At 40.1% G+C, this 10,046-nt stretch overlaps 1 pseudogene; it reads right to left on the bottom strand.

Annotated features, from left to right (window-relative positions):
- Positions 1 to 8,947: 8,947 nt before the first annotated feature.
- Positions 8,948 to 9,065, bottom strand: LOC129890953 (5S ribosomal RNA; annotated as a pseudogene).
- Between the last annotated feature and the right edge of the window lie 981 nt (positions 9,066 to 10,046).

Genomic DNA, 10,046 nt, shown 5'->3' on the forward strand with positions numbered 1-10,046 from the left:
AATAAGTGGAGTCCTCGCCTTTCAAGTCTTTTGTAGGATGATAAGTAGTACATATAAGGCTTGCCTATTTCTCTCTTTGAAAGGGGCTTAAGGTAAGGGAAATGATGTCTGATATGAGTTTAGGGATAATTCCTTTAGAGGTTCCGGACATAATGCATGACTCGTAGTCACCTCTGAATACTAAGGGTCCTAAAGTAGTTAGATTACTACTCCCGAGCCACATATATGTTGAATAGTAAGTGAAAATATAAGCTCCTATTCTGAAAGGCTCTGAGAGGATAAATGTCTCTGATTACATAAGTTGTATCTCTGATTGCATAGGCTATGTGTCTGATTGCATAAATTGTGTCTTTGATTGCATAAACTATGTGGCATTATCTTGGTACACGCCTGTGGTTCTTGTGGCCTTAATTGATGAAATCCTTAATAACATCTAAAGGGTACCTCGGAGAATTACTTCCCTAGTCTTCAAGTGATAGTTCACTTGACTATTTCATAGAGTCTCAAGAGATGACCTAGTTGCATATTGTTTCTCACTACTCTACTCGTGCATACGGTAACCCTTCTTTCACCAAGTCCCATAATGGGCTGGGAACGTTATCGTGCACAGCTTTATTACTCCTTCATTGAGTCCCGGTCTAGCTATATATATGTATGTATGAAGTATACGATAATGAAATGCCGTATACGATGAAGTTGAAGTATACGATGATGCTGTATATGATAAAGTATTCACCGAGTCCCAGGCTGGATATATATATATGATAATATGATAAAGGGGCCCGGTGCGGTACGTTATATACACTACTCTTTCACTAAGTCCCTCACTAAAGGGCTGGATACTTACGTAGGCATGTATATGAAAATATAGGGATACACTTGTGACCCCAATCCCCACAGTGTACCGGATGTACTATGATTACATATATGATAAGATTATGTCATATACGATGATATGATGCCATATACGATGACATGATGAAATAATATACATGATGAGAGGGGATGATGATATGGTCATATGGTAATATGATGAAATAGTTATGATACCGAGTTCTTTAGTGAGCGGGGCACAGCGTATGATGATGTATATGACTACGTGTCCTAAGGTGTAGGTACATTAATTTGTTAATTGTTACACTTGTCCCTTGCATCCTTATTTCAGTTATGGTCTCAGCTATGATGTGTTCTGTTTTACACACTCAGTACATATATCATACTGACCTTCCTTTCTTCGGGGAGGGGGGGCTACGTTTCATGCCTGCTGGTATAGGTATCTACTTTGGAGATCCGCCAACTTAGGACTCCCACTCAGCTATGTCGGAAGTGCTCCACTATTCTGGAGCCTAACTTTTGGTGCTGATCATATAATGTATATAGTTGTTTATTCAGGGGTACGGCGGGGGCCCTGTTCCGCCATATGTCACTGTTAATATTCTTAGAGGTCTATAGACATATATAGGTGGGTTGTTTATGAGTTTGATTCAGTTGTGCCTATATGGCATATTATAAATATTATTATGTTAAGACAGCCTTGTTGGCCCTTGCATGACCTGGTGCAAATGAAAGAGGCTATATGCAGATAAATTTGCTATCACCCTCTGGATTCTTATGTCTATAGTTGAGATTTATCTATATGGGGGTCCAGGTCGAACCCCAGTTACGGCCTATAGAGTTGGGTCGTGATAGATGTGGTATTAGAGCGATCCTTCCTCGGAATATCTACAGACCTTGTCTAGTAGAGTCTTTGTCATGACCCAACCCCGTAGGCCGTGACTGGGGTCCGACTTGGACCCCCTTATGCGTATCTATCAGCTACCCTTAAGTTGAACCGTGTGTGATGCGGTACTATATAAAAACCCTAGTAGGTCAAAAACTTTTTTTCAGGAACCTGTAGCCTCATTCACCTGTATCATAACAGGAAAGGGAACACGAGCCAACGAGGCTACCATACCACAAAAACATTTGCAATACGTCATATGAGCACAACTAAAACAAACTTACAAATAACCCACATACATATGTCTACAGACCTCTAAGAGTAATAACTGCATCATATGGCGGGACAAGGCCCCCGCCGTACCCTTGAATAAATAAATATGTATATTAAATGATCAGTATCAAAAATTAGGCTCTAGGATAGTGAAGCACTTTCGACATAGCTGAGAGGAACTCCTAAGCTGACCGATCTCCAAAATGAACATCTGTACCTGCGGGCATGAAACGCAACCCTCCGGAGAACGGGGGATCAGTACGACATATATACTGAATATATAAAGCATAACATATCATAACCGGAATAACAACTAAAATGGGGATACAGAAAACATGTATAACAGTTAACAGATTACTGTACCTGCAGCTTAAGACATGCGTTCATATACCTTATCATACCCTATACCCGGCCCTCTAGTGAACTCGGTATCATAAGCATTTCATCATAATCATGCCCGGCCCTTCATGGGATGCGGTGAATTTATCATGCCCAGCCCTTCATGGGATGCGGTGAATTTATCATGCCCGGTCCTTCATGGAATGCGGTGAGTTTATCATGCCCGGCCCTTCATGGGAGGTGTTGAGTTTATCATGCCCGACCCTTCATGGGACGCGGTGAGTGACGTATTAACAACCTACACGAGTAAAGTAATGAGGAACCATATGCAATTAGTTCATCCTCTGAGATTCGGTATAACAATCGTCATGGATTATCATTTGAGGATCAAAACTATCATCGTCTCATGTATCCTCTAACTTCCAGTAGGGGCCACATCGACGGAGTCTCAAGAGTCCTAGGCTTTTATTAAGGTAATACCAAACGGCTTATGTAATCAGAGACAATTGTAATTATAGAGTTCTTAGGCATGGGAGCTCATACATTCAATTAGTATTCATTATATAGGGACTCGAGTGTAGCAGTTCAACTACTTCAAGAACTTTGATATTAAGAAATGAATAGGAGTTATAGTTCATACTTCCCATGCATCAGGTTACTATTTCCTGTATAGAAGGCTTGAGGGTGATAGCTCAGCTACCTTAAGAGCCTTAGCATTTAGAAGTGAACATGAGTCAATAGGCTCTACATATATTACCTTTTATCCTATAGAAGCCTTAAAAAGGCAATAGCTCAACTATTACAGGAGTTCTACCATTACGAAGTGGATAAGAATTATGGACTGTACTCGGAGCTTTACGAAGGGAACTATCCCCAAGTTCCATATACAAACCATTCACAACCTATATATAAGACATGCCAAAATAAAGAAGAATAGCTTTACCTACTTATGCCAAAACATGACAAGAGAAGGAATAAAGTTTACATACTTATTCCAAAAACATGCCAAAAGAAAGCTTCACATACCTGTTATGGGTTAGTCTTTGTCCCGATTGCCTTGTCGTCCCGTGAACCTAGGTAACATGAAATCAATATGAAAATCAACCTCTTTAGACCTTTCAGCATCTTACATTACTTAAGAGTATTCATAAACCCCATTCCCTCGCTCGCCTTCTCGACTAGTTCCTTAACTAGTTAAGGCGTTAATGAAAATTGGATAACACCTCCCCTATATTCTGATTTGACATTTTATCCCCTGTTTCTCTACTTCAGATATGCTTCCAGTTGTATCATGTTATGTTTTACATACTCAGCACATATGTCGTACTGACCCCCTTTCTTCGGGGGGCTGAGTTTCATGCCTGTAGGTAGTGGTATAGGTTTTGGGAGTCCGTCAGCTTAGGATTCAATTCAGCTCAGTTGGAAGAGGCTCCATTGTATCAAAGCCTAGTTATTTATACGGACCATGGATGTGTAAAATTATTGTGTCTATTTAGGGGTATGGCGGGGGCCCTGTCCCGCCATATGTTGTCGTTAATATTTTTAGAGGTCTGCAGACAAGTATATGTGGGTTGTGTATGTCAGTTTGATTCAGCTAGGTCTACATGATATATGATATATGTTATTATGTTATGGCAGCCTTGCCATCTTGCGTGCCCTATCATGTTGTGATACAAACGAAGAGGGCTACAAGTTTATGAAAATATTATCGCCCAGTGTGACTCTGTTACATGACATTGTTTTATTTACAATTCAATTTGACCACAGTTGATAGCTAGGTACGCGGGGGGTCCAGGTCGGACCCCAGTCACGGCCTATGGGGTTTGGTTGTGACAATATATAAGGTGTATAATACACTTCATAAGAATCCCATAAAGTCCAAATTGAAAGGAGAAACCTTACCTTAACTGAAATTGGCTAAAACTCGCCAAAACTCGCCTCGGAACTTCTCTAAATGTGCTGAAATTGCGTGGACTGCTTGTTATCCATTTGGTGCTGCTCCAAACCATATATTTCTACTATTAATACCCTCATATCATCTGGTATACCCTAGATAATTAATTCACAGAATAAAATCGGAAAACCTACCTTTTTCCTCCCTTGGCCGCCACCCTTTTCTCTTAGCTTTAGGGTTCCTTTTCTTTTCTTTTTTGCTGAAGTTTTTTTGGATAAGAAATGACTTAAGAGTCAAAAAATAATATATGTAGGCTTCCCTAGGAGGTGCCATGTGGCAGCCCCATAGGGTGCCATGTGTCCATCCCCTATTGGGCCACATATCCGTGTCATGCCCCCTAGGCTGAAATGTGTCTTTAGAGAGGCCCACCCCCAAGTAGGTGGGTCACCTTCTGCCACATGGCGCCATCCTATGCTGCAATGTGGCACCTTCCTATGCTGCCATGTGGCACTTTCCCATGCTGCCACGTGGTGCCTCCTCTTGCTACCACGTGTCATTCTCCCCTCTTCTGCTATCACGATCCAACCCCGTAGGCCACGACTGGGGTTCGACCTAGACCCCCATATACCTATCTGTCGACTATAGTCAAATTGGACTACGTATAACATGATACTGCTCATAAAAGACTCAATAGGTCAAAACTTTTTCATTTCATTTAGCCTTCTAGATATAGGAACCAAACACAAGAACCTAGTGGGTGATAAAATATTCATACACGTGTAGCCTCTTTCATTTGCATCATGTCATGAAAGGGAAAGCCAGTCGGCAAGGCTTCCACAACATAATAGCTTTTACAACATATCGCATAGGAATAACCGAAATAAACTCCTAAAAAACCCACACACATATGTCTACAGGCCTCTAAGAATAGGAACGACAACATATGGCGGGACATGGCCCCCGCCATACACCTGCATAAACAAATATATACATCGCAGGATTAGTACCTAAAAGCTAGGCTCCGAAATAGTGGAGCACTTCAAACATAGCTGAGCGGAAATCCTAAGCTGGCGTATCTCTGAAATGAACATCTGTACCTGTGGGTATGAAATGCAACCCCCCAGAGAAAGGGGGGTCAGTACGATACATGTACTGAGTATATAAGCATGCATAACTGAGATAACAACTGAAACAGGAATGCAAGAAACCAAGTATAGCATTTAATAGGGTACTGTACCCGCGTCTCATAAAATAAAGTCATATATACCATTATCACGTACCATATCCAGCCCACTCGGGGACTCGGTGTTACAAACATATCATCTATCACGATAGGCATATGCATATTGTTAGCACTATAGAACGTACAACCCAATCCATATATATATATCATAATGCATATACGTGCACGCAAAACTCTGTAACATTTCAAACATCCCTTAGATATCATCATAAAGCATGTTCAAGAGCCCCTAAGTATAGGAGCTTACACATTCCAACACTATTCAACCTATAGGAGGCTCAAGGGTTTCAGTTCAACTACTTCCAGGCCCTTATCATTCAAAAGTGGGTACAAGTCATGAGTTACATCTAGAATCTATAAATGGGGCTATATCCAAATCCATCTCCTATAGAACCTTTAGTCTAGTCTTTCTCAAAGCAGGAAAAGACAAGCTTTACATGCACCACTTCCTATCACATGGAAGACTTGAAAAGTAATGACTCAACTTGTTATAGGAGTTCTAATTAGTAGGAAGTGAACAAGAGTCTTAACTCATCCTCAGTGTTTTAAGAGTGGAATAACTTCAAACTTCATATACACAATACTTACATCTAAGTCGTGCCAAAGGAGAGAAAGAATAACTTTACATACACTACTTCTCAGTATATTGAATACTTGAGGAATGAAAGCTTAACTACTTTAAGAGTCTTAACATTCAACTGTGAACACGAATTATGAATCATGAACCATGTTCAGAGCTCATGAATAGAGTTACCCCAAGCTTCATACACATATCACTTGTCACTTAGATCTAACACATGCCCAAAAGAAAGAACAGATAGGCTTTACATATTTATACCAAAACATGCCAAAAGAAAGAATAGCTTTACATACTTATGCCAAAAACATGCCAAAAGAAAGCTTCACATATCTCTTATGAGTTACTCTTTATCCCGTTCGCCTTATCGTCCTTTGAACCTAATAACATGAAAGTAATACAACTATCAACCACTCTTAACTTTCCAGCATCTTAAGTTGCACCTTAGTATTCATGGAACCTATTTCCTTGTTCGTCTCTTCAACTAGTTCTTTAATTAGTTAAGGCGTTAACGAAAACTGGGCAGCAACTCCCCTATAAACTGCCTTACACGAATTTCCAATTACATCCCTAATCACTACATCCAACCAAAAACAACAACCTATAGCATATACATATAAAACATGGCGACATCATGCAACACAAGCTCCAAAGAACTTGCTGAAAATTACGACACAAAAATAGGGTTTCTAGTCTTTATTTCGCAAAGCCTTTATTTATACGAAACGAGGGGTTGTGTAGCTGTTAAAAGAAGCATCCATACCCCTTTTAGAACCCATTTAGGCCCTGAAACAAACCCCCACACACCTGCAGCAGTACACCACAAGCACAACGCTTTACTTCGATGATAATTCAACTATAGCGATTCCAATTTAGTTTTGTTTCGAACGTCAAGCATCTCTTTGATGTTTTCACATTTCCAGCTACTTAAACTACATATAATTCACTTATTAAAAATACCATAAAATCCAAATTAAGAGGAGAAACCTTACCTTACCCTAAACTCGTCAAACTCGCCAAAATGATCAAAACGCGAATTCTGGACAGCCTACTATCTTGTATTGTTGGTTAGTTTCGAAGGGGTAATTGAGGGAAACAGGATTTGTGTCCTCAATGAAAGTTATAGACATGTGTCTTAGGGTCGCATAAAATGTCGAATTAACCCTAAAGCAATTTTGTACAAAACGATATGCCCAAAATACCAACAGCAGTCCTTGTAGAATTTCTAAAACAAAATCTGGGCAGCAGCTCCCCCATGCTTCACCACCCTTTTTTGAGCCGAGAAAAGCAAAAATGGGTTTTAGAGTCTAAATGAAAGTTATATACCTATGAAATATATTTCCAAAACATCTTGAATCACTTGAAACCAAGCCTTACACAAGGAGTTATACTTGTATTACTAACAACAGTTTAATTCAAAAATGGGTCTGTTCCCTAGCGTTTTCTCTTTAAGCTTCTCTTAGTTTTCCAAGTGTAAAACTGAAAATAAGGTTCTGTAGGCATCGTAATATACATATATACACCTCTACATAGTTGAGGAATACCATAGATAATTAATTGACGGAAAAAAAATTAGAGACTTACCTCCTTCTAGGTGCTGTCGTAGCTCCTCTCTTCTCCCTCTTAATTTTCTCTCAATTTTTAAGTGTCGCAAAGGATGAACAATGAAGTTCCTAGTCATCCATGCATATATATATATATGCCTTTTTGGAGAGTGACACGTAGCAGCCCCTAAGGGTGACATGTGTCACACCCTTAGGCAGCCACGTCACCTCATGCAACCAATCACATGCTGCCACGTGGCGATGTGGGACCCACCTCAAGTAGGTGTGTCACCTACTTGGTCCAAGTAGGTGCATCACCTACTTAGTCAAAGTAGGTGCATTACCTTCTTGCTTCCGAGTAGGTGCTACGCCTCCTTCTGCCTCTCTCGTGGGTTCGTAATCTCGTCTTACTTTAGGAGCCTATGTAATCCTTGCTACGTAAGCTCAATATGTACTCCAGTGGCTTAGTTATGTATGTCATCCAAGTTGGTAGCTTACGTAAGTAAATCGCGTCCTACGACTGTGTTTTTGTCTCCAATTCATTTCAAATCCTTATAGACCTATTTCCAACCTTCACTCTTAAGAGGCATCACGTCCTCCTTTCTTTAGAGTTATTTAATCATGTTATAGATTATCTGGGTCACAGGACAACTTTCAAGAAGCTTAGAAGACGTTCCGAAGCATAAAGGTACGGGGTATAACATTCTTTCCCCCTTTAGAACATTCGTCCTCGAATGTAAACCAAAACCTTTCTCCAGACCTTATACCGATTATATAGAGAGGTCCTCGATCCCATTGTCATAACATATTCTTTCATCGAGCAATCAATATCAGAGTTCCCAAGGTTAGGATTACCTGTAGGCATAGGGAACAAGTGATATTTCTTTTTCATTTCCTTTTTCCAGTTCTCTTACCACACATCATATTTCACCCTTTACACAAACATGTGTAGGAGCTTAAAGTAGCTCAGAAGATGCCTTAGCATCGCCATACTAGTCTGCACGTAAAACTGTATCGTTCCTTACTTCCTTCATCTAATGTTAAGGCTCCACTATAGCTTTTTTCCTTAGTACTGATTGTACCTTAAAGGTTTTTCTTCAAACCATCTTATACCTTTCCTTAATGTATTCAAGTATGGCAGTTACATGGCTACTACCGACTTCTTTTATCAAGTAATCACCTAGTTTTACTCTTGGCATACCTCCATTCGTAGGTTGCATCAATTCTTTTATAAAGCTACATCCTCTATCCCAAAGGGTCTTATCATCTTTCACGGTGGAATCACATATCCACAATACTTCTTTATACCACAATGTCATGCAAGGCCAACGTATACATACATCCATATCATCTCATATCATAGCCGCATAGGGCTTCCTAGGAGGTTACCCATCCTAGTACCACTCTCGCCCAAGCATGCTTAACTTTAGAGTTCTGATGGGATCCGGTGCGTTAGTGATGGTATGATTGCATCCTGCCCCGTGGGGTGCATAGCTATCGAAGAAGATGATGACCCAGCAGCTGACCCAGTAGGCCAAGCTGCACCTCCCAAGTTACCCTTATATCCTCATTACATGGACCACATCCTATCTTCAGCCACTTTCTCACTAGGCTTTACTTATTTTCATAACGATCCTCGTTATATTTACATCACATCTTGTTCGTATTCTATCCTATAGTATAACACTTCTTAACCTTTTTCATGATCCTTACTATGGGTTACTTACCCTTCTTAGTTAGTCTTATCCCTGTGTATCAATTCTGTCGGTGCCTCAATATATCATTCTATCCAAAACTACCGGTCTTCTCTACATCATTTTCCTAGGGTCACAAGTCTTTTCCAACTTCGGTTTACCATATCAATACCGACCTCCTAGTTTTTATTGCCATCAATTCAGCAATTAACTTATTTCTCGAGGTCAGCCATACATGTGGTCTATCCAAATTTCATCATTATTATGGGCACGACCTTTGAATACATACCACAGCCTTGTATCTCATTCTATTTTTATTTCTAGGAAAATTTGGGCGGAGTTTCCTTTGTATTTCTCCCTATCTCAACCCCTGCATGCAGGAAATACCAATAGTGCCTTATAGGGCACGCATGTATATATTCAGATGATATCATACCGCAGCCACACAGGGAACACATATATATTCATATCATCTCATATCGCAACCACAAAGGGCGCCCACAATTAATAGTATAGAAAGGGACTTACCTCGTATGTCCACTCGAACTGCACCTATTATACTTTTTTGTATACTTTCCCTTTTATTTTTCAACTTTATATATCAATCGTATTACAACACTTTACCTGACATAGGTCCTTCGTGCCTTTGCTTACCTACGTGCTTCGTAACATCCAATATTATCAGTCACCTCCTTCTATCGATGTTGTCCTTCTGCTGAAATCATAAGTTAGTATGAGGAATTTTATTCCCTATGACTCGGC

Source organism: Solanum dulcamara, chromosome 5 (assembly GCF_947179165.1).
Source record: "Solanum dulcamara chromosome 5, daSolDulc1.2, whole genome shotgun sequence".
In the NCBI taxonomy this organism is placed as follows: Eukaryota; Viridiplantae; Streptophyta; class Magnoliopsida; order Solanales; family Solanaceae; genus Solanum; species Solanum dulcamara.